Source organism: Alexandromys fortis, unplaced genomic scaffold, assembly GCF_014885135.2.
Source record: "Alexandromys fortis isolate MF-2015 unplaced genomic scaffold, M_Fortis_MF-2015_v1.1 scaffold_14, whole genome shotgun sequence".
NCBI lineage: Eukaryota > Metazoa > Chordata > Mammalia > Rodentia > Cricetidae > Alexandromys > Alexandromys fortis.
The window spans coordinates 974,092-999,436 of NW_026067910.1; the positions used below are offsets into that span (position 1 = coordinate 974,092).

The 25,345-nt window shown below is 35.0% G+C and overlaps 1 protein-coding gene across 4 annotated transcripts in view; it reads right to left on the bottom strand.

The window, feature by feature from the left end:
• Positions 1-25,345, bottom strand: part of Rev3l (REV3 like, DNA directed polymerase zeta catalytic subunit) — a 133,268-nt gene that overhangs the window by 104,313 nt on the left and 3,610 nt on the right. The window contains exon 1 of one of the 4 annotated variants that reach the window (XM_050138114.1): positions 19,373-19,501. The exons of the other annotated variants lie outside the window; for them this stretch is intronic. The gene's annotated coding sequence lies outside the window, so the exon portion shown is untranslated. Of the gene's footprint in view, positions 1-19,372; positions 19,502-25,345 lie in introns of those variants that run through there. 4 annotated transcript variants of the gene reach the window in all.

Genomic DNA, 25,345 nt, shown 5'->3' on the forward strand with positions numbered 1-25,345 from the left:
AAAAAAAAATAAACAAAAAAAATAAAGAAAATAAATAAATAAAATTGCCCTTCCTGCTATTAAAAAAATATATTTCTAGGTGATAAAAATGCTCTAGAAGTGTAGTGCTGGTTGCCCAATGTATCACAGACCATGAACCTGTACATAGGTTAGTCATATGGTATATGAATTCCAGCTTAACAAAGCTATTACAATATGTTTATATCTATCTATACTGTTTTCTTTAGAAGTCTCTAATGAGACTTAACTTTAAATATCCCTTATAATAATGCTTCCATTCACTTCATCTATAATTTTTTCTTTTCCTTTAGTTTCCTGCAGTTTGAATATGATATACCTAGGTACTCATTTCTGAGACATATAGTGATCCTGTCCTAGATCTATGATTTAGTACCTGCCATTAATTCCAGCCTTTATTACTTCAAATATTTCTGAGTAGCCTACCAAAGCTACTCTTCGTTTGTTATAGTATTTTAGATTTCTAGCATTTCCCCCTGCCCCTTTTTAAAGACAGGTCTCACTATAGCCTTGACTGACCTAGAATTTAGTATATAGACCAGGCTGCTGTCCAACTAAAAGATCTACATGTATATACCTCTAGTGCTGAGATTGAAGGTGTGCACCACCATGCCCAGCCTTCAAGCATTTCCTATGCTTCAAACTGTCTGCTTTTTACATTAGAATTATTCTTAAATTCGCAATCTGAAAACCCCCAATCTCTGGCATATCTATCTAGGAATTCAGCTAATGTTCTACTGTTTGTTGTAGCTATATAGACATTATTAGATAAAATTTATTCAACAGCCTTGTTTTTATACATCATCTTTGGAAACTATTTAGTACATGCATGCATGTCCTATTATAGTTCTTTTAGTTACACTAGACCTGTTGAAACAAGTTAGGGGAGAGGATGTGTTCTACAGTTCCATGACTGGATTTCAGTTGCTCAGTACGCCTGACCCTCGGATTTCATAAGTACTTCTCAGCTTTTCCTCCCTTTTCCAAAAAACAAGAATGCTAGTGATATCTGCGACTGGAGTTCTCTTTGCCTAAATTACTGGATTCTGGGTAGTTTTCCACTTTCAGCTTCCTTAGAAGTCCAAAGGCACACCACCATCTTCACTGTGAGAACCTGAAAGGTTCTTGGGAGGAAAAATCTCAAGGAAGGGTGAGGTTTTCTAACACTGGGTTCTAGTAATTTTTAACACAAATGTTTACACTCAAATATCAACTATATGTTAGACTTATTTCCTTACCACTTCTTGGCTCTAATGACTTCCAGTAAGATGTGGCTCTCAATATTCACCTGCCTTCTAGTTTAGGCATTTATTTACCTTGTGACAACATTTTTCTCCTTGTTGCTTGTTTGTATTGAGACAGGGTTTCACTATACATTTCTGGCTGTCTTGGAATTCACTATGTAGACTAAACTGACCTCGCACTCAGAAATCCGCCTGCTTCTGCCTCCCAAGTGTTGGGATTAAAAGTGTGAGCCATTACACCTGGCTTGATATATATGGTTGTTCAGTTTCCTTTTTTATTGTAAGAACAAGAATAAGAATTTCCCTTCCCTCTTCTTCCCCTCTCTTCCCAATCAGAACTTCTATGCAGCCCAAATGACCTTGAACTGAAAATCTTGCCTTGCCTCGGCCTCCCAAATGCTACTGTGTGCCAAACTTGGAACAATTTTTAATTTCTTTATATAGTTAATTGAACCCTAAATTGAAATATCTAAAATGCTCTAGGATTACCTTGTATTTTGTCTGCCCCAGATATAGAATAAATAATTTCTCAAGAGATACCCCTTTTTTAAATTGGATAATGTTTAGAAATCAGAATCTAGAAATGGTGTAATGCCAGCACTAGGGAGATAAGAGGCAGGAGAATCAATATTCAAGAATTTCTCATTGGCTGCATAGCAAGTTTGAGGCCAGACTGTACTACATGAAATGTAGTCTGAAAGGAAAAAGAGGATACTGAATGTTTGTACACACATAATATATTTCTATCTATCCTTCTATGAGAAACTATGAGCTCAAAACGATACCTCCAATCTCATTCCAACACCAAAGAGACATTCTGTTCCTCTATATATTTCTCTCCTAACCAATAGCAAGATAACTGGCTCCTGCTATTCTAAATATAAGGTTTGCTTATACTTACTTACTTACTTGTGTATGGTTTTATTTATCTTAAGTAAATACTTGACAAACAGTGGGTCAAATGTTAGGTGTTTAGCTCATTTTATATTCTCACCAGCAACACATCAAAGCTAGAGTCATATCACCACATTCATACCAGTGTTTGCTATTAGGTTATTTAATGGTAGTCATTTGAATGGCTATAATGATATTGAATAGTGACTTTAATAAGCATTTTTCCACGCTTGTATACTGAATATTCAAAAATATTCTTTAGCAAAATGTCCATAGTCTTTTGCTGATTTTTTAAATGAGTTGCTTTAATAATTTAGCTGTAGAGTTGTTTAGATATAGAAAATGTTGTTAGCTATATATCTTGGAAATATCTTAAAATCTATGAATCACTTATTTCACTGTACAATCAATCATCTTTATGCAGGGGGTACCATGTTGGAGGGCGCTGTGAGCTATGGCAAGCTCCCAAATTACAAGGACTTGATTTTATTCCTGGGATTCTCTTACTTCCTAATTAGAAATCTCCTACTATGAAGGTCATTGCTACAGCATTTTAAAGACTGAGAAAATGTTAAGAATTTCTACTCTTCACAGTAGCAGGGACTTAAAGAAGTAACTTTATAAGATCTGTATAAGATCAAGCCAACCAAAATTCTGGCATAGGTGGTCTCCAGGAACAATTGGCAGTTTATAGGACCTGTGGGAATGAACAATAGTGATTGTTCATTATGGGTACAGCTTCTTTGTGGGTACAGCTGCTGGAAGGTTTCCTGTGCTCCAGAGGACGTCCCCATACCTATGTTCACATTGGCAGTGCTAATTAATGAGCTACTAAAAAAAGAAAAGGGGGCATGGTGTTGGGAGGAGGATGTTTTTGGGAGATATAGGAGTGGTTGAGGGTGTGAAATGGACATAAAGAAGATCATAGTTCATTGTGGATGTGTATGAGTTTTTCAAAGAATAAATAAAAATAATACTTTATAATTACTTATAAAAAACATAAGTAACTTTATGAAAACCCCAGAAACTTCTTTACTTCCATCGGTGACAACCATGAAGAGAGAACTCAAGCACATTTAGACTGACGGTAATTTATAAGCTTCTGTGTTTAATTTTTACATGGGGAAGGGAGCTAATTTTCAACCATACTTAAAGTACATTACTCATTGTGTTAACACACTAAACGGGAAAATTGCATTTATTGAAAAAAATTACAAAAACCCTTCATGATTTGCAAAGAGTTATGTGGGTGGTTCCAAGAGTCGGCCTCTAGCCTCTAGCCAAAGAGCACGCCACATATGTTCTGAATCATCAGTAAACCCAGATGCCCTTGTAGGAAATACTTCAAACCCAACTTTCAAATGCTAGGAAACCCTTCTACAGGGAAAAAAAAAAAAAGCAATCTTAGTATCCCTAGCCAGAAGTTAACTAAGAGACAAAATAATCCTACAGACGGAAAGAAGAAATGAAACCAAGAACTTCTAATACAAACTCGGGACTTTGGCAAAATAATTTGACCTTTTCACATTATTAATTGTGATTCAAATCTAAGGCCTAATTAAAGAAGGTCTGGACACTGTAAAAACATTTAAAATTTTATGCTATGTCAGAGGATGACCAACTTTTTCTACAATAGGACAAAAGACAAGTATAGACAATTATTTTAGGATTAGGAGCTAGTGCTTTACAACTAGTTCACACCTTTGGAGCATGGAAAGCACCAAAGACAACAGAGTAATAAGTAGGAGACCTAAACAAATGTTAAGAAGGTTATGAAAGCTAGCAGATGTGATGCACAACTTTAATCCCAGAACTTGGGAGGCACAGGTAGGCAGATCACTAAGTTCGAGGCCAGTCTGGTCTACAGAGCTGGTTCCAGGACAGCCATGGCTACACAAAGGAACCCTATCCCCCCCAAACAACAACAACAACAAACCAAATCAATAACAACAACAACAACAACAGATAAGGGTATAAAGAAATTAGGCCTCTCACACATTGCTGGAGCTAATGCAAAGTTACAGTCATGGGGGGGGGGGTCTGGTAGTCTTTTAAGAAGTAAGCATACTATATGAACAAGCTTACTCTTATGAAGCTATAAGAGAAATGAAAATATATAACCAAGTTAAAAAAAAAACTTGTACACAGTACTCAAGTGTATTTCTTCAAAACAACATTCTAACTAAAAACAAACAATCTGAGTATCAATAATTTAGTGACTGGTATATCCATGTAATAAAAAAACCAACTAAAAAAACTAAAGAACATTCCTGAAACATGCAAGAGAATGAAAGAAATCTAACTATATCCTGCATGATCCCGCTTATATAAAATTCTAGAAAAGGCTGGGCGATGGTGGCACACGCCTTTGATCCCAGCACTCGGGAGGCAGAGGCAGGCAGATCTCTGTGAGTTCGAGACCAGCCTGATCTATAGAGCTGGTGCCAGGACAGGCTCCAAAGCCACAGAGAAACCCTGTCTCAAAAAACCAAAAAAAAAAAAAATTCTAGAAAAGGTAAAATCATATTAATACTGAAGACCAATAATTGCTAGGGATCAGAGATGAGGAGGCAATGACACACAAACTTTTAGTGTGACACAAGTTGAGATGACTAGATATGGTTGCCATAACTCATCTAACTGATCAATTTTACTATACATATATATTACACCTCAAAAAAAGTAGATTAAATTTAAACAAAGCAACGGATACAAGTGCCCTTCATCTCACTTCTCTCACAAAGATGTGACATATTTACAGGCAGGTAAATAAAGATGTAGCAGTGACTGGCAAGAAAAAGACAGCCCATTGGAATGATACAGCCAAAAAGAGGAAGAAGTTGCTGCACTTAGTTACATTTTAACTATCTGAATAATGAGATGCTACTCTGCTTCTAAAACAAACAATTTCAATGACACCAAAGTAACAGTGCTGTCATCAAAATAACATATTTTTGTTTGTTTGTTTCTTTGTTTTCAGACAGGGCTTCTCTGTGTAGCACTAGCTGTCTTGGAATTCATTCTCCCGGCTGGCATTGAATTCAGAGAACCACCTGCCTCTGTCTCCTGAAGATTGGGATTCAACACATGAGCCACCACTGCCTGGCTCAAAATGACATTTTTATGGTAGGTTCTCAGGGCTACCCAAATCAGAAACACCAACACTTTTTTTCTGGGCACTATCCCACATCTAGTGTAGCAGACTGCTAGGTGAAAAGAGTCTAAATAAATCTAACATTTAAATTATCCCAAAAGACTAAAGCAGCACGCATAGGGTCTGCATGCCTCTGCACAGGACCCCTACATATATTTATGGTTTTCAATTTAGTGTTTTTATGGGATTACTGAGTGTGTGAACAAGTGGGTCTCTGATTGTTGTGCTTTCTCTTGGGTTCTTTTCTGCTGGTTTGTCTTTTCTAACTTTAATGGATAGGTTTTGTTATATCTTCTTATATGTTATTACATATATACATGTATAATTCTGTAGATAAACATTTTTTGTTTTGTTTTTCAAGACAGGGTTTCTCTGTGTAACTGCCCTAGCTGTCCTGGAACTCTCTCTGTAGACCAGGCTGGCCTGGAACTAAGAGATATGCCTGCCTCTCCTTCCTGAGTACTGGGATTAAAGGTATGTGCCACCACTGCCTGGATATATTTTTTTAAATGAATGAATAAATGAAAACCTAGCTACTAGAATAAAGGTTAACAACTAAACTGTCACTTCTACCTGCTGAGTGAAGGAACATTAGTTTTCTAATAGAATAACAGTCACTGGGTATATCAACTACTCCAGGGCGGGCCTTATGTTCAGGAGTAGCTGACCAATGTATAAGGGACTTGGAGTTTTTTGTGTGCTTTTTATTTGGTTATACTTTGGTGTGTGGTGTTGGGGGGGGGAGTCTTTTTCTCATTTTGAGTGTAGTTTTATTTCCTTGGGTTTGGGGGATTTTGTTGTTGTACTGGATTTTGTTTTTTGAGAAAGCACTTGGAGGAGGGAAAAATATGATCAAAATATATTTGAATTTTAAGAATGTTTTGAATAATTAAAATACAAGACAAAAATTTAAAACCTGTCCCACAGAAATTTTTTTATAAGTCTGGAAGAACCACTGCATTAGAAACTCAAATGTGCACAAGTATGCTATACACACATATACATCACTTTGATTACAATGGACCAGATCCAAAGTGTCAGGAGCCAGAAAGCTGGCTCAGTGGGTAAAAGCACTTGGTACCAAGCCTAATGAAGAGAATGCAGTCTATAAGACATACATGGCTGAAGGCCAGACCAACTTGCAAGGGTTTTCTTCTGACTTCCATGCTTGTGCTATGATACAGATGATAATTCCCTTTTATTTCAGTTAAACATCATGTGGTTCTACCCATCACAGTCACTTGGCAGCTGTCTTAGTGTCGCAGTACTGTAGTGCTTATGTTAACCGCTGTTTTAATGGCAATCCCCAAACAAGCGGCAATGACACTAGCAATCCAGATAGGCCAATGAAAGCTGTAAAGCTCTTCCTTTAAGTGAAAGGGATAAAGTACAACAAAATATTTGAGACACCAGTCTACACTCATATACCCTTTATTACAGTATGCTATTTTTCTTTTGTTAATTCATTAAAAGTTATAAATTAGTAAGTTTTATAATAGTTATGTACACAAGTGAAAAATATTTCTACATGTGGTTTAGCACTACCATAGTTTCAGTGATCAACTGGTCTTAGCAGGAAATGACAACCACTTCATCATTAATTTCATATACTATTAAAAAATTCAATAATATTTTATATGTGTTTTCCCTTTTATAAATTTTGTTTTTTAAATAGACTTTCTGATGGGCATACTCTACAATCAAGTATTATGTCAAAAGAAAACATAATTTGGGAGAAGTGAGGGGTGGGTGTGGTCAAGATACATTGTATACATGTATGAAGTTTTCAAAGACTAAAACATTTTAAAATATTTAGACATAATTTCAACAATAAATCTAATAAAATGGACATTAAAAACTGTTGAGAACAAAAGTGAAATAAACCAGAATCCTTATCTTTATGAATTTTATCTTCTAAAAAACTGTCAAGGCCAGAGAGCTAGCTCCTGAATAAAGGCACTTTTTGCCAAGCTTAATGGCCTGCATTCAACCCGAGACATGGTTGAAGGATAGACCAATTCCCAAAGACAGTCTTCTGACCTCCATTGTATGATGTTCTGGCTATGGAACATACAATCCCACACATAGATGCACAAAATAAATTAAAATATAAAAAAATACAATCAACAACAAAAGAAACCTGTCAGGGCTGGAGAGATGCTTCAGCAAGTAAGAATGTGAAATCACACACTCCTGGAAGTGCAGCACAGTGAGGGGCAGAGAAAGGAGAACTGAGGGGCCTGCTGGCAGCTGCCCCATCATCAGCTACTTCCATGCTGAGTGAGAGGTCCTGTTCTCAAGGGATTAAAGCAGAATAACAAAGCAAGTCCTCCTGTGGCCTCTACACTCACATATACACATATGCACATATATTATACACAAATGCACATATATTCATACACACACACAAAAAAAGTAAAACATAGCATGAAGTTTATCGTTTTAACCTTCTTGGGATGCACAATTTAATGACAGTATTGTTCAACCATGACCACTATAACCACCTTCAGAACTTTTCCACCATCCCAAACCGAGATTGTTCTATTGAACAAAAAATTCCCATTCCCCTCAACCCAGCCCCCGTTAACTACCTACAATCCTATTTTATGAAACTGGCTCATATGAGTGGCTCATATACTGTCATTCTTTCACAAGATTTTTCTTCTAATTATGACATGTCCAGGCACCATGCACTGAGGACACAGAGATGCACAGCACACTGCTCTATTCTAAAGAAACTCACACGGTAGTAGGGAAGCTAAGCAAAACTCTCAAATCATTTGGTAACTGTTCTAACAAAAGTACAGGGATGGCACAAAGGCCAACTCAGTGAAGGCTTCACCACAAAGGCAAATGGCTCATGACAGTCTTCTAGTATGAAGAGTTTACCATGATGAGCACTAGTACCACACAGAAAAACAGCATATACTCCTTCAAATTTATTTGTGAGGAGTGACATTGCTAGATACTCTGCAAATTTACTAACCCACCAGGACTGTGTTCCTTAAGCCATGAGCATATGCAAAGTCTTGAAGATCTTCACTTGGAGGAAGAACAAGCAGTTTAGTGTGGAAAACTTCAGGAAGAACCAGTGGCAGCTGAAACAACAGCTCGGTACCACATCGTGAAAAGATTTTTAGGTTACCCGCAGTCTGACTTTATTAATACGGAATAGTTTGAGAAGCTTAAAATATGTAAAAATCCCAATGGATTTTAGTTAGCTGTTAGTACTCATTCTTAGGATATTTCCAGAGGTTTTTATTTCCTATAATGGTAGCACAAGGGATTATATTTGTAAATTATTTTTATTTTAGATGTATGAGTGTTTTGCCTACACATTTGTCTGTGCACATGTGTGCCTGGTACCCACAAAGGCCAGAAGAGGGCATCAGGTTCCCTGGAACTGGAGTGACAGATAGTTAGTTTGAGAACTATGAGCTGCCATGTGGGCACTAGGACTGGACCAAGGTCCTCTCAAGAGTCACAAGTGTTCTTAACCATTGACTCCTCTCTCCAACCCCAGGATTAATTTGTATTAATGAGAACATTGACAGTTTTATACACAAACTATAGTTTGGGAAATACCTTTAGCATACAGGGGATTAATGATGGCCTCAAACTGGAGAGGAATATCAGTAGATTTTATGCTTGGGAATTAATGTTTTATTCTTTTTTTTTACATGTTCTATTTGTGTGCAAGTTATGTGTGATAACACCACACATTTATATCAGAGGACAACTTGTGAGAGTAGATTCTCTTTTTCAACATGAGATCCTAGTGTTTGAACTCAGGTTGTCAGGCTTGATAGAAATCACCATTTACGTAATTTGAGCCCTCTTTCAGACTAAGTAACAATTTTTCCTAATCATAAGGTTTTTATTTTAAAAAAATATTAGATAAACAGTAAAAACTTTACTCATCCTTTGACACATTTTATTACTTCTCTCCCTATGTTTATAACATATTCATTTTTAAACAAAGGATTCATACCTCACAAATTATTGAAGCTCATTCTTCACTTAGTCATGAAGGGAACGTTTCCTCCTTTGGTTCTTACTATCTTTTGGTGACTGTACAGAAGGCATTGTAGACATAACCATCCAATACTTTAAAAGATTTATTAACATTTTTTTGTTTTGCTAATATATACAAGTTGAACATTCCTTAACAGAAAATACAAAATCTTAAGCTTTTTTGAAACTTACATTAAGCTCAGATTTTAGAGCACTTCAGATTAGTATTTAACTTCTACCAGCTCTCCTTATTTAGTGGGCACATGGGAATCTTATGTCTACTGCCAGAATCTATTCAGTTCATGGTAAACTAACAGTGCTTGACAAGAAATACCATGAATATGAAGCAGAAATCATAAGATTTAAATACAAGGAATTTTTTGTTATCAAGTGATTAGGATATTATTCCACCAAGACAATCACAAATCTGTATGTATGAACCTAACACTAACAGAGTAAGTATCAAAACACATTAGCAAAAAATATAAAGACAAAAAACTGACAAAACTAAAAGGAAATAGACAAACCTATAAGTTGGAAATTTCAACACTCCTCTATCAGTGTTTGATAGAACAAAGGTGATGAAAAAAATTCAGTCATTACTAAGAGAAATACATACAAACCTAAAATAAGATATTTTAAATTAAGAATTTAAAGGCTGAAGAGATGTCTCAGTAGTTGGTTTACTGCTCTTCCAGAAGAACTGGATTCAGCTCCCAGAAACCACACTGAGCAGCTCACAACCACCTATAATCCTAGATCCAGGGGATCAATGCCTCTGCAGATATCTATAGACACATGATACACACATACACACACACACACAAATAAAGTTAAAATTTTAAAAAGGACTAAAAATCTAAAGTCTTACAATTAAAAACGTTGGTATGAGCTGGGCAGTGGTGGTGCACACCTTTACTCCCAGCATTTGGGAGGCAAAGGCAGGCGGATCTCTATGAGTTCAAGGCCAGCCTGTTCTACAAGAGCTAGTTCCAGGACAGAGAGAAATTCTGTCTCATAAAACAAACAAACAAAAAAAATGTTGGTAGGAAACATGCTGAATCTTATACACTGTCACTAGCTACATACCTTGGTACATCCATTTTGGAAAAAATTTTGTATGCATGTGCACATATTTACAAATTTACATTCTTATGAAGAATAAATAACAAATCCATATTCTATAGTGAAACATTTAAAAATCAAGTAACAACATGATAAACAGAGGTAACTAACACCACATTAGCTCCAACTGAACATTCAGACTCAATGCAAACACATCCGATATTCCTTACACTTCTTGGTACAATGTAAACCATAAAACAGCACACCAGCAGTATGCTATTCAATAATCCCCAAAGCTACTCAAGATCATTTTTTTTTTATCTTGTCAAGAACAAATTAAGTGTGAAAGATCTAGAATGCACAAGGATAGGTGCATTAGCAACTCAGTACCAAAAGAGTACCAAAAAGCGAACAGAAAAATAGTTGTTAAAGCTTCAGCAAGGGGCTTGTTCAATGGCAAGCATTGTCACACCCCGGAAAGCCTTTTCCCCCACATTTACAGTTCATCCGCAATCCTCCCAGTTTTATATTTTCTCTGAGACAGTTTCTCTGGTCTTTACATGCACACACAAATATATGCATGCATATATGCACACACTCACATGAGCATAGTACACACAGGAAAACAAACTAAAGTAAGGTTTCTGTGAAATTATCAGAAAAGCAAAGAAATGGAAAATGCCAAGAAGAAACAAAAGACTAAGATATAAGCAAAACTCTATAAAAGAGAAAGAATAAAAATTACATTGGGAATGAGAAAGAACAGAATCAATATTGTTTAAAATAAAATCAGTAATGTAAACAATGAAAGAGCTTATCAAGAATGCAGAAATCAAAAACTAGCAGTAGAAGAGAAGATGGGACTGAAGACATGGCCCAGCAGGTAAAGATACTTGTTGCCACACTTGCCAAGCCCCACTATGGAAGAAAATCAACTACTGCAAACTGTCTTCTGATTTCTATGTATGCTGTGGCACATGTGTACCCATACACACTAAATAGACAAATGTAATAAAACATAAAAAAATAGAAAAGCTGAATGCTTAAAAGAAGACAGTGAGGCTGGGCATGGCAACACACCCCTTTAATACCAGCTTGAATCTCTAGATTTGAGGCCACCCTGCTCTACAGAGCAAGTTCCAGGACAGTTAGGGCCACACAGAAAAACCTTGTCTTGGAAAAGAAAATTAATTTAAAAAAGGAGACAATGAAAATGGTCACAGTATTTTTAAAGAGAAAGAAATATTATCCAGTCCATAAACAACATAGAACTTTTAAAACTGCTTATTAATTTATATTAAAACACCACAAAAAGGAATAAATGCAATAACCAAAAGTACAACAGAAGAATCCCAAACTAAAAAGCAAGTGCATCTTTGTAGCAAAAGAACTTTCTTTAGCTAGTCAGAATTTAAAAAGACATGGCCTGTGAGATGGCTTAGTGGATAATAGGTGCTTGCTGCCAAGCCTCCTGACCTCAGCTCTGACCCTGAGACCCCCAAGGTAGAAAGAAAACTGACTCCCACAAGTTGTCCTCTGACCTGCATACTCATGCTGTCAAACACACGTGTGCTCACAAATATAGAAAATAAAAACATTAAAGACATCAGAAAAGTGTTTAAGACAATTTGGGAAAAAAAAATCCTAGGACAGCTGCACAATGTGGCATAGTTAGGCTTGCCATTCTTAACCAGGCTAGTCAGGACTATGCACATGCCACAAGTCATTCTCAGATAGTCTGGGTTCAGAAAAACATTCTACAAACACATTCGCCTAAATAGTATCTGACAGTATTTGAAGAAACTAAGTTAATAAAAATTGACAGTCAAGCTGGGAATACTGAAACACCTCTGTAAACAAAGTGTTACCAGGCAGGGGGATCAAATTCAAACCTAGGCTATAAATCAAGTTCAAAGCCAGAGACCTTGTTATTCAAGATATAATCCTTTTTTTAAAATTAGTTGAGATTTTTGCACATATTTTGACATTATCTCTCTACCAACTCTTTCCAGAGTCACACCCCTGTCTCTTTGCACACAACTTTGTGTCCTCCTTTTTTCCCTTATCAAGAGCATTTTGTGTTACCTAAAACTTCTTGAATGTAAGACATATTTAAGAAATTTGTTTCCACTAAGAAAAGTTCTTTTTTAAGATAACATGTATAGTTTAGAACATTCAACACTTAGTAGTAGTCTTACAAATTAGTGTGGGAAGCTGGGAGTATCAAAAATCTAAACTGTTTGTACAGGTTTAGTATCCCTACTGTGAAAATCTGAAATTTGCAATGCTCCAAATCACAAATATTTTGAGCATTAGCATAGTAAGTATAAAAATTCCATGCTCAATCTACTGTGATGGGGTCATTCTGTCAGGCTGTATGTTTAGGTAAAACATAAATGATTTTCATGGCTCCTGTCCTTAAGATATTTCATTATGTACAAACAAATATGAATTCAGAACATTTTCTATCATATGCATTTTAGATGAGGGATACAAATCTGTGTTACATAAGAGACAATATCTTATCTTGTTTTTGAATTTTATAATTAATTACAACTACATTTCAGTATATATGCTTTTATACTGAAACAATTTACACAGCAAAAGCCAAAACTAAGAGGGAAAAGGGGTTTACTTCAAATGTATAAACTTATAAAGATAAAAGAATAAAGCATATTTATTACAACAAAAATTTTACTGTCTAAAAACCTTGCTGAAAATGGGTTCAGGTAGGTTTTTTAAAAAAACAAAACAAAAGGGAATAAACTAAAAGGATTAATATATAGGACAGGTCATGACTTACAGTAGGTATCATAGAAGGATTAATATATAGTACAGGTCATGACTTACAGTAGGTATCATAGAAGGATTAATATATAATACAGGTCATGACTTACAGTAGGTGTCACAGAAGGATTAATATATAGTACAGGTCATGACTTACAGTAGGTGTCACAGAAGCATCAAGTTAAAAGAAAAATATACAATGACACAAGACAAGAAATAAGATTCAAGATGGAATCATTTAAGGAATCCTCTTGGATTGCTAAAGAGGTAGCTACAACGCTATTCAAGTAAATATGTTACAGATCTGCAACAAGACAGATGTAAAACAATTATTATTGTTACTATTAGGTAACAATTACTCCCTTTAGGCAATCATTTTTACAATGGAGTTTGTGTATGTGTATATGTATATGTGTGTGTGTATATATATATATATGTATATATATATTAGTGATTTGTCTCATTGTAGTTTCAAGTACAAGTACCAGGAAAAAAGTTTCTTCACCATAAAGTTTAAAGAACTACTGTAAGGTTGTATCAGTCATGAAGCTTTTGTGTGTGCCAAATAACAAACACAAATAAAGCCACAGTGATGCAAAGTAAGACCAACAGAAATGGGAAACAAACTGTAACAGGTCAGACAAAAAATAAGTAAACAGAATATACAACATTTGAAAACAAAATTTTAAAAATGTCATATTTTCCTTATGTAGTTTTATGTTCTAGGATATCCTATCAGTTTAATAACAGCTTTTGAAGAAAACTCATTGTACCAAATGAACACAGCGAGCTACACTGCAACCTCAGAAATGCTTTCTAAAGTCATTACAGGAACAATCAAGGAACTAATCATATGTCAAAAATCCATATCAAATAAATGAGAAATTACTTCAAGTTTCAATTAAATATATAGATTGGTGACAGTAACAAATTCTCAAAAAAACTTCAATAAATTTAAAAAGTTTCAAAAAAAGATACTGGCTTTCAACAATGTTCTACCATATCACTTAAGAATTACTACTTGGTTTTGACTTTTTTTATGCTTCTGAATAAAATTAATTGTGGAGATAAGGTCTGGCAACCTTTAAAATGTTTAAAACTACATTAAATTACTCAAAACATGCTAATATGTCTGCTCTTACAGCTTTGAATTCTCTTTGTACAGAGTTCAGTAGAGTCAAGTACTTCACATCAGATGCTATATAGCAGGTGACAGACACTTCTGCCATTTCTTCCATAGCTCACTAAAATCTTTCATAACCTCTAGATGATTATCTGGTAGTATTACTTTTTTCCAAAATGGCTACATTTTATTTATCTTTATTTTACATGATCAGTGAGAAACTAACAATCTAATCACTCTAATGTCTACATGGTTTGTAGGAGGAGGTCACACTTGTTCATCCTGGCCAGGCTGCTTAGTCCCAAAATAACCACACAGAAACTGTATCAATTAAATCACTGCTTGGTCCATTAGCTCTAGCTTCTTATTGGCTAACTCTTACATCTTAATTTAACCCATTTCTATTCATCTGTATATCACTACAAGGTCATGGTCTAATCAGCAAAGTTCCGGCACGTCTATCTCTGACAGCGGATCCATGGCATTCCCTCACTCAGCCCTTCTTCCTCCCACCATTCAGTCCAATCCTCAACCTACCTAAGTTCTGCCCTACCAGACCAAAGCAGTTTCTTTATTCATTAACCAATACAAGCAACACAAAGACAGAAGTACCTCCCACACCAATGGTTGATTAAAGAAAAAGGCTAACTGAAAAGATAAAGCAATGTTTCTACTACTATTGTTGTATGTGTTTGTGTTAAACACACAAGTATATATACAGTATACTTGTGAAATGGCAAGGCCAATACAATATTCTGAACAATTATAATTGGTATGAAGTATTTTTCTACCTATGCTACACAATCTGATCATCTAAAAATAGTCCTTTAAAGGATGGCCCTATTTCTTACAGGGTGGTGGTGGTGGTGGCACACGCCTTTAATCCCAGCACTTGGGAGGCAGAGGTTGGCGGATCTCTGTGAGTTCAAGGCCAGCCTAATCTACAAGAGCTAGTTCCAGGACAGGCTCTAAAGCTACAGAGAAACCCTGTCTCGAGAAACAAACAAACAAACAAACAAATAAATAAAAAGGGTGGCCCTATTTCTTGACTGTAATGTCAAAAAACAGTCTCACAATAGAAACAAATCTAGAAAAGGAAAAAAAAGACAGGATATTTTCAAAAATTTTAAATCACAGACTTTTAAGGATAAAATCTCCAAATAATATACATCCATGCTGGATCTTTTCTTCCCATTCTTGCACCAAATATGTGTGTATAACTTCATTGGGATGTGTTTTTAAAGGTTCATTTAATACACACACACACACACACACACACACACACACCCCAAAATTTTAAAAATCACTATTTAAATAAAAAGCACTTATTGTAAGAACAACTCGATTCATAGATACAGGTCAATTTTTCTAACATATGAAGAACATCTCAGAACCAAGAATTTCAACAGTAAAATGAGCACAAGAGAAATAGTATGTTTTAAAAGAAACATGTGGACTGGGGATGTAGCTTGGCTGGCAAAGTGCTTGCCTAGTATTCACAAAGCTTCAGGTTTGCTACCCAGTACCATGTAAACCAGGTATAGTGGTGAATGCCAGTTATCTCAGCACTAAGGAGGTCGGGCAGGAGGTTCAAGACCATCCCAGCTAACAGTGACTTTCAGGCCAGCCTGTGCTACATGAAACACTTTCTGCTTAAACATACTTAGATGTACGCACACATGCATATGTGTGTGTATAATTCTCAAGTATATAGGAAGACAATCTATTATAATAAAAGAATGTAGGAGCCAGGAGATAGCACAGCAGGTAAAGGTACTTGCTACGCAAATCTTGTGCACCATGTTGGATTCTGGGAATCCAATGTAAAGATGAAAGGGAAGACCTGACTCCCTGACTCCACAAGTTTGTCCTCCAACCTATACATGTATGCTGTGGTGTATATGCATGCATACACCACATACAAATACACACAAATAAGAAATTAAGAAATGTAAATTAATATTGAACTCAGGTCTATACTTTTACCCATCAGATTGAAGATAAAACACTTGAGAACAAAATCTTCAATATATGGTCTCATTTCTGGTGGCAGTACAGATTAAACAACCTCTGTATTACAACTTTTATATTTAAAGAATGTCTGAACTTTTTTAAAATGCGGTACACAAGATATATATGGTATATGGTCATTTAAAAACTACTATAATTATCTGCTTTTTCAGGTCTCTGAATAAGGCAGACAGGTAAGAAACTTGGAATATAGTAGTCTTACTCTACTTATTGCTTAACTAATAATACCTTATTGTACAGTTAGTGGAGAATGTAGGTATTTGTGAATGGGACACAGAATACGAATAGAAGTAACAGAAAAAATTAAGTTTACCTGAACCAAATACATTGTTTATGTAAACACCTCCAGCTCAGGGTATAGCTCAGCAACAGAATACTTGTCTATCACACATAGGGTTCAATCCCTAATATTATTTTTAAAGTTAAAAAAACAACTACTTATTTAACAAAGGGAACAATGTCGTATGACGTATGTCAGCAAATGGGCCCTTTCGAAAAATGAGTCAGCCAGCAACAGTATAACAGATTATAATAATGACTCTCTAATTAGCTATATATCCTTAGGAAACCCCTAATGACAATCCCTGTGATTTGTTTTGGACCATCAAACAAAAATACATATGGGGCTTGCCTTTATTTGCTATTCCTGGAAACTATGGTGTTATCTTCAGGTGAAGAGTCATGTCTAGTCTGCTAGAAACTTCTGGCTCTACGGCACCCTAGCTAACAGGCAATACCAAACCCCAGACCAAATAAAACTATTCTAGACTAACCACCTGGCCTATCCACTGATGGAAGACATATAAACAAGCCCACGGAGAAGCAGTAACAGAGATGTTTAACTAATACGAGCCCAGAATTAAAGTTTACTACAGCTATTTCTTGACACTAGTAAGTTTAGAGGAGGAATGCTGTACAGCAAAAGTTAGTGTAACTGGGTAAAAAAGTAAGATTTGTGAGCAAATATGAAAATATAGCTGCCCCTACCTATGTAGGACTAGTCCCAAAGTCCCCATTATTCTACCTCAGATATTAAAGCCTCTTATATGAAATGGAGTGATATGTGCACATAACCTATCTGTAACAGCCCATGTATTGTAAATAATCTTTAGGTTACTTATGGTATCAAATAAAAATATAAATGCTAAGCAAATAGTTGCAATATTCAATTGTTTAAAAAACAATAACAAGAGAAAACCAGTCTGAACACACACAGCACAGATGCACTTGTCCTCACAAAAATAACTTTCTGAGATTGGATGAATCCCTGGATATAAGACCTTCAGATATAAAGGTCTGACTCCAGATTCACATAGTATTTTCTTAATTATACTAAACTTATAAAAAATATTTTCTGTTAGATTAACTGAAAAGTCCAATTTCATTATAAAACATTTACATAAAGTAATTCAGTCTAAATGATCATAAAATGTTGAAACTAGATAGTATCGCTTAGAAAAGGTAAATCAATATGAGTAACTATTACTGTGACTAAGAATATGCTCACGGTCACTGTCATTAACTAACAATACTGTTTGGCTTTTCTGCTTCTTTCGTCTAAATGAGTAATACCCTTATTTGATCTCACATGCTATGAGGCAAGCACACTACAAACCTAGGTAAGAGTCAATGAACCTCTTCACATCTCATTTCCTCAAGTGTAAAATGGTGCAAGCAATATTTTTGATAGTGATAAAGACTAAATTACTTGGAAAATGGTATACAATAAAAATCAAAAAATGGTCCAACATCTGTTACTAAAAATAATATGAAATTAAAGTATTTACCTAACATATGCTTTCTATTTTAAAACCCTTAAACCCAATTAACCAAAATATGATACATAAAAATTAACTTGGAAAATCTTTGACTTTGTAAAAGTAAAAAAAAAAAGGCTAACAGAAGTTATTTTTTAAAAACCTGATAAATATATTTACAAAATATATAGTGAAGACAACTAAAGCACTAGAGAATAATGAATTATTTGACCTAATTCCACAGTCTTAAATAGGTTTAAAACAAGAGGCTTCTTTTTTGTATGTGTATTATAAATTCACAAAAGGAAACACAAGCAAAGCAATAAATCCCTTTTGACAAGTCACCTTTACTGTGACACCTGGCATATGCTTTTAATATGTCCTACCATAATTTATGTATTTTTAAAGCACTACTAAAGACTTTGGAAAATTGGGCTCCTTAAAGGAATACATTTAGCCTAATGTGCAGCACTGGGAAAACTATGGTTACTCCTGAACCCATGGCTTATCACTGCTCCTTTTCAAGGAGATCAGAAATGGACACTGCCCTGCCCTATAGAAAACAAGAGTTTTTTTTTGTTTTGTTTTGTTTTTAAAGTTATGCCTAAATGGGGTGATTTAAAACACTGGCCAGCTTTTTTTAAAAGGTGTTTGAAATACATAATTATCTCATCTATAGACATGAGTCATTGAGCAGCTATAAAGAGCCTACCCCACAATGTGATCTACTTTTACATTAATGGGAGGAATACATAAATGTTACAAAATGTTACATTTTCCATTTCACTTCAATTCAAACATTTTAAAGAGCACTTAGTACACAAGAGGTAACAAGGAAGAGTCTAGAAACAAGTCTAGAAATGGGTAACATTATGCTACTATATGGCAGACATCTGCTGGTTATTTTATTCAGTAATAAGTCCTGTGAGGTAGAAATCAGTAAAACTCATTTTACAGAGAAGGAAATTAAAGCACATAGAAGGTATCTCAGCACAGAAGGCAGTGGAATGGAGGAGTTTTTGGGGGGTGAGGGAGATGCCTGAGGACAGTGCTATATGACTATTTCTACAGACAGTGTTCAATGCAGTAAGCCCTTTAACCACAGTGTGGGAAAGGGCCAGGACTTGAAAACCAAGGAGATAAACTCTGGGAGTGGTCAAAGGAGCCAGAGGCTTAAAGAGTTTGATATTTGAGTTGTTACTTTTAAGGATGAGTACCAACTTCAATGCCAAGGATCATCCCACCCCCCTCACCCCCAATATATTAACCAAAATAAATTACTTACTTGAAATTGAGAAAAACAATTTTGAGAGTAATCTTCCTCAGATATATTATTCCATAGTTTTAAAAACAAATAATATGATGACAGTTTAATTTTTAGGTTGCTTTTATGTGGCTTGTCTTGGTTTTTATTCTGAAATGAAATTTAGATTAGTCATTTTCTTGTTCTGAGAAACTAGGAGTATGCCAACATGTTTTAACTTTACATTCTTTCACATAGCAATATGTATTCTTACTTACAAAGTCATCTTTTTCACATCTTAAACAAACCTAATTTAATATATAAATTACTTTTAAGTGTAAATATATGTATATGCAAACTAAAATACTTCTTTTAATTCTTGTTACACTTTCTTGGCAATTGGAAGAAGTGTAAGAAAAATAGAAAACTTTTACAAATTGTTAAATATTAGACAAGGCATTTCTGAGGTAACACTCTTTTATTTGTTTAGATAGTTAATATTTCCTGAACCCAAAGAAAATTAAATAATTACCCCCAAAGAAACTGATTTTGAATTCTTATTAGTTCCCAAAACTATAATCTAAAATTAAAGTAGAATTGGCCAGAAAATATAAATAATTTTCCATTGACAATGACTATCCATTTGCTTCAGAAATCACTGTTAGACATATATTCAATTTCTGCTGCAGAAAACAGTCCAGTTTCCCAAGAATAATTAAGCAACAAGTTTTCATTTAAACAAATTGAAATATTTAAAAATCTATAAGAACCAGAAGAAACACAGGAACATCTGGAAATCTTCAAAGAATATTAAAAAAAAAAAAACTACCAATAGGTTAAAGAATTGTAACTGGGAGTTCTTAATGTTAGTTACAGTATGTTTTGGTACCCTAAATGCATCTACATCATGTTTGGATAGTGGGTGTCTCTCTGATTGCCCAGGATACCCATCTCCATATTATTTATATTTGCATGGTAATTAGAAGTTAACATAATTGTATTCAAAGTTCACTGTATCTTCACTCCTATTATTTCTTCTTATTTAATACCACTGTGGTGTTAAATTAGCAACTGGGTACCAAAGCAACACACACTCCAAAGCATATCACATATCACACTCATTAAATTTATAAGTATTTCTTCGAAACATCTTGAGCTATAATGGCAACCTACCCTATTTAAATGCAACCTACTTAAACTGCAATCATTTTTACTTCCTATTAACTGAATGCCAATGAAAAGTCAGAAGAAAATACGTACTAGCAAAGGAATCTGAGAAGTCTAATAGATTTTAATTGTGTATAATTTTAATGTTGATTTTCATTTCTAACTATCCTAAATTCTTCATTTATGTAAGTTGTACTTATTATTCTTAAAGATCATCATACACAGATATACACACCTTACTCGAGTCTATTCTACAATGATATTCTCTCCTCTTCTAGACACAGTAGACTTTTAAAGAGTTCTAAACTATAAACATGAAATTAGTAATTCTACCAATGTTCTGTATTTCATCTTTCAATTGTCATTAATATCTTCCTACAATATCCCCTCAAATTTGAGGGAGTAAGGGCCAATGTGAAGTAGTGAAAACTGTCCAGATTCCCAGTTTTCAAATCTATCCTCATACCAACCAACCAAGTACTGGGCAAAGCCTGAAGCTGCTACCTGTCTAAAATTCATGTGTTTGAATATATATATTCAAATGTGTAATACATATATACACACATTCCCACAAAGTTTTAAATATACACACATATATACATATATATAAAATAATAAGTCTAGAATAAGTTTCTCCACCCTCACATTGTTACTGGTTTTTAACACATTGTACAACAGAAGGACATATGGAACATCTGCATGGTGGTTAGTGAAATATAAATATATATATATACACATATATGTTAAAATTTTAAGTATCATGATATTCTTATGAAAGAAGTAATGTAAAAATTCTTAATATGTATGAATTTTAAATCCCAACTTCTTCACATCAAGAAGGATTTTGGGGAACATACATATTCTATTAGTTACCTTGCAGCAAGATAAAATAGCCCATCAAATGTACACGGCAAGCAAGGATTGAGAGTTGGACCTAGAGGTAGTCTTTCCCTTGCCCTTCTCTGCCTCCCCAGCCACTATCTGCTTCCTTGCATCAATAGTGAAATGTACCTTGACAGGTACTTAGAATACAAGTTCAGAGCAGTTCCAAAATCTCTTTTCCTCAAGAAACAGCTGGGGCTGATGGCTGAAGACATTCTAGATAGCAAAGTACCTCTGTTACTACACTTCAAGTATAAAACAATAAAAATGGTGGCTCGCCCTGCAGTTTATAGGTGCCAACCAAAAAGCCTCCCTTTCAGCCTCTATTTCACTAGGGTCACCCTCCAATGAGCTATACCCATCAATTAAAGGCTCTGAATTAGAAGACCTCTAACAAAACTTTTACTGTAATGATTATTTGCCGCTGTTTAGAGCAATTATTAGGACCTTTTGCTTTTGTTCTGCTTTACTAATTTCTGTAACCACAACTTAAACCAGTTCTACTTACTGGAGGCAATTACTATCACCAATTATCCTGTCTTCCTGAAGACAACAGTACAAATGTAGCACACTGTTTCTCTACCTACAACACACTCCAGTCTTTCCCCTTTCCTTTTTCCTCTTACAGGGCACTGCTGCTGTACACTCCGTAACGCATTGCAATGCAGCCACACATACTCTTACACTTTGTTTGACACATATGCAAAACAGGAAACATAAAATCTTGAGTAGAATTGCTATCTTACAAGAAAAGTACACTTTTAAGTCTGAAACTTTCCAAACTGCTTTACATAAAGCATGAATACTTTAGAATCTACCAACAATGTATGAGACTGACATCTCTTCACTATTCTCAACTTATCCCACATAGCTTTGCAAATATAACAGACAATGTAATACGTTATAGCTACAATTGTAACTTTATAAGAAATACTACATACATATAGCACTTTCACATGAATTTTCTTTATTTATTTCTTTATTGGCAGGAGCTTATTAGGAAAAAATTGGTCGCTTTTCAAAAGTACAAATGAGTTTACTAGTCAATTTACCTTTTAGCTTATGATTTGCCCCATACAAAATTTTATTTCTGTGTCATAAAATTCAGAATCTAGCTTCAGCCTTTTTTTTGTAACCTGAAGGACATTTATCATTCCTGAACTACATCAAAAATGATTATCCCGTTTCTTATTTCACATTTGTTTTGGACTCCTCTGGAAGCCCACTTATTTTTTTGTCCAGAATAGTAGCAATAGATCAAAGATAGTATCTTTGTCTTTAAGAACTAACATATGAGTTCATTTCTGTTTTACTCTGTTGCATTGCTATCATGTGCCCAAATCATGCCAGGCTCATAAACATTTTAAGTTCCTGGCATAGACCTCAGTAGCAGAGTATGTGCCTAACATATACAAAGCCCAGGGCTTACCCTCAACACAAGAAAAGACACCTTCATATACCCACTCCCATACTTTAAAATTAAAACAACTTCACAAGCAAATGGATATACTACAACTAGAATTGCTAGTTTGCTTTAATAGAAAAAAATGCCTTTGACATTTTCTTAGCTAAGAATAATTAAGGTCAAAATACTGTGGTGCAATTATGCACTTTGGTGGATATTTATTTTAGAGACCCTAATGAGACTCATACTTTTGTCTTACTATACTTCTGAAACACATCTAGGAAATTGGCTTTTTCTTAACAAGCATATGAACAGTCTTTTCTAAACTATGCAGTCAATATATGTTATGCGTAGAAAATCTGAAAAGTATAAAACACACTTTCTACAGAGAATCAACCTTTATATATAATAAGTTTTTCTGCATTTTAAATGACTATTTTATAAACTGATTTTTTTCACAAAATGACAATATTTTCCATGTTATTACATAATCTAAACATGATTAGAACTGAATAACATTTTGCTGAAATATGCTCCTTTTATGTACCTACTTCCCAACTGTTAGCCATCTGTGGCTATTCTCTGTGATGACTATCATCCATTGATCAATTTTTTCAGTGAATGCTTATGTTTCAAGCACTCTGGTAAGCACAGCTCTCTAACAGTGAACAACAACAACAACCATTATTAGCATTTCTAGAGGTTACAATGAAGAAAAACTAGACAATCTCCAACACATATAGAATATAGCTACAGCAATGCTATGAAGGCGCTTTAGATGTCCATGGGTAGGAGGACTTCCCTGAGGAAAGATAAACCGAAGTTTTAGAAGAAGGAAAAGAAAATATTCTACTTGCAGGGACCAGCAAGTTCAATCCCCTCAATGTGGAAGGGAGCATCGCAAGAAAAGGGGACTGAAATAATGCCAATATGGGAGGAATACAAAGAGCAAGGCAAGAGGAATATGGCTTAAACCATGACTGAAAAGAAAGGTAGGACCAAGCTGTGCAAGACTTTGTAGATAGGTAGTTGACACCCCCTAAGACAAGGAATTTTGTCTGTATTCTAAATACAACTGAGTATTACTAAAGCACATAGCGTGATGTAAACAATTTCGTTTTGAAAAAAATCTGATTACAGTGTAGAAATCAGATTAGAAGGGGCAGAATAGATTGGGATAAACCACGATTAGGCTATTGTAGTAAACCCTTTCAAAAATGTCAGGAGCTTGGACTTGGATGGTGATGGATAATGAAAAGTAGATGAATTCAAAAGACAATTCGATTTGCCAAAAGATTTATGTCCATAGATTAAAATCCCTGAAACTAGAATCAATGAGTCAAAAAGGAACATTTCAAGGATTTTGGCATAGAGTGCTAACTAAGCAGCCCTACAGAGAAAAGTTTTCTTCATTTGTGAATTACTTCATATCTGTTCCTCTATCCAAAAACTTTAATTCTTAGAAAATCTAAAATGACAATCTATACTTCCTTCATGAAGCCTTCCCTGGGCTTCTCTTTTCGCCTGTCAGGTAGTCATCACATCCTCTGTTTAGAGTCCTCACGATCTCTTGCACACACTTCTGCTTCAACCGAATCATTCTATGTTCAATTTTTACTTCTATGTCTATCAACGCTTGTCTTCTGCGTTTCTGGAAGGTAATGCTGCTTTAGCAAAGGCACAGAGACTATGTTGATATACACTAAGCTTCTCCACAGTGTTCCAGAATCAAGAGGGCTCCTGCCTGCTTCTAATTTGTTGATTACGACTTTAGTCAAATACATAAAACTATTAAAGTTTTCTATTTGGGACTTCAAATATTTATTAAAGTGGTCAAACAAATTTGTGATTAGCCTAACTAGATCTCTGTATGCTCCTGAAAATCTCTAATAATTATAACTAAATAGGTCTTACATGATCTTAAGATATTTTTGAATGTTTAGCTAAGTGTAAACAAGATTCTCAATTTTTTTGAGAACCTAAGTTAAGTGCTATAGTTTTCAAAACCACAATCATAAAAATGTATTTAATAATCTACCAACTTACCAAAACAGGTCATTATAATAGTTCATTACAGCTAGGGTTATAAAATAGAAGATGCAATCAGTCAAAGAAGCCCCATACTCATGTAGAATTCAAAATTAGAATCTATGTTTTAAAAAAAAAAAAGAACCACTGGATTTCATGTTACTATCTCCAACAATCTATAACAACAGTCACCAAGTAGGAGGAAAGTCACAGGAGAGCAGTAGTAAGCTCCTGGCTGGCATCAGGAAGGCAAACAGCTCCCTCTATAGTTTGTCTTGCTTACTTTGGTTCAGGACTTGGTTAGTGAACACCTCGTCCTTCTATTTCCTCTACTCTGCATCTCAGCAGGGACGCTCTTTGAAAGGATAATTATGTTTAACCTGGAGCTGAAAAAGCGGAGAGTCACCCAAGCTCAGTGTGAAGGAGCTACGTCAAGTAAGGAAGAGAGAGAGAGAGAGAGAGAGAGAGAGAGAGAGAGAGAGAGAGAGAGAGAGAGAGAGGTGGAAACTGGACAGCATCCAGCTCCTCACCTG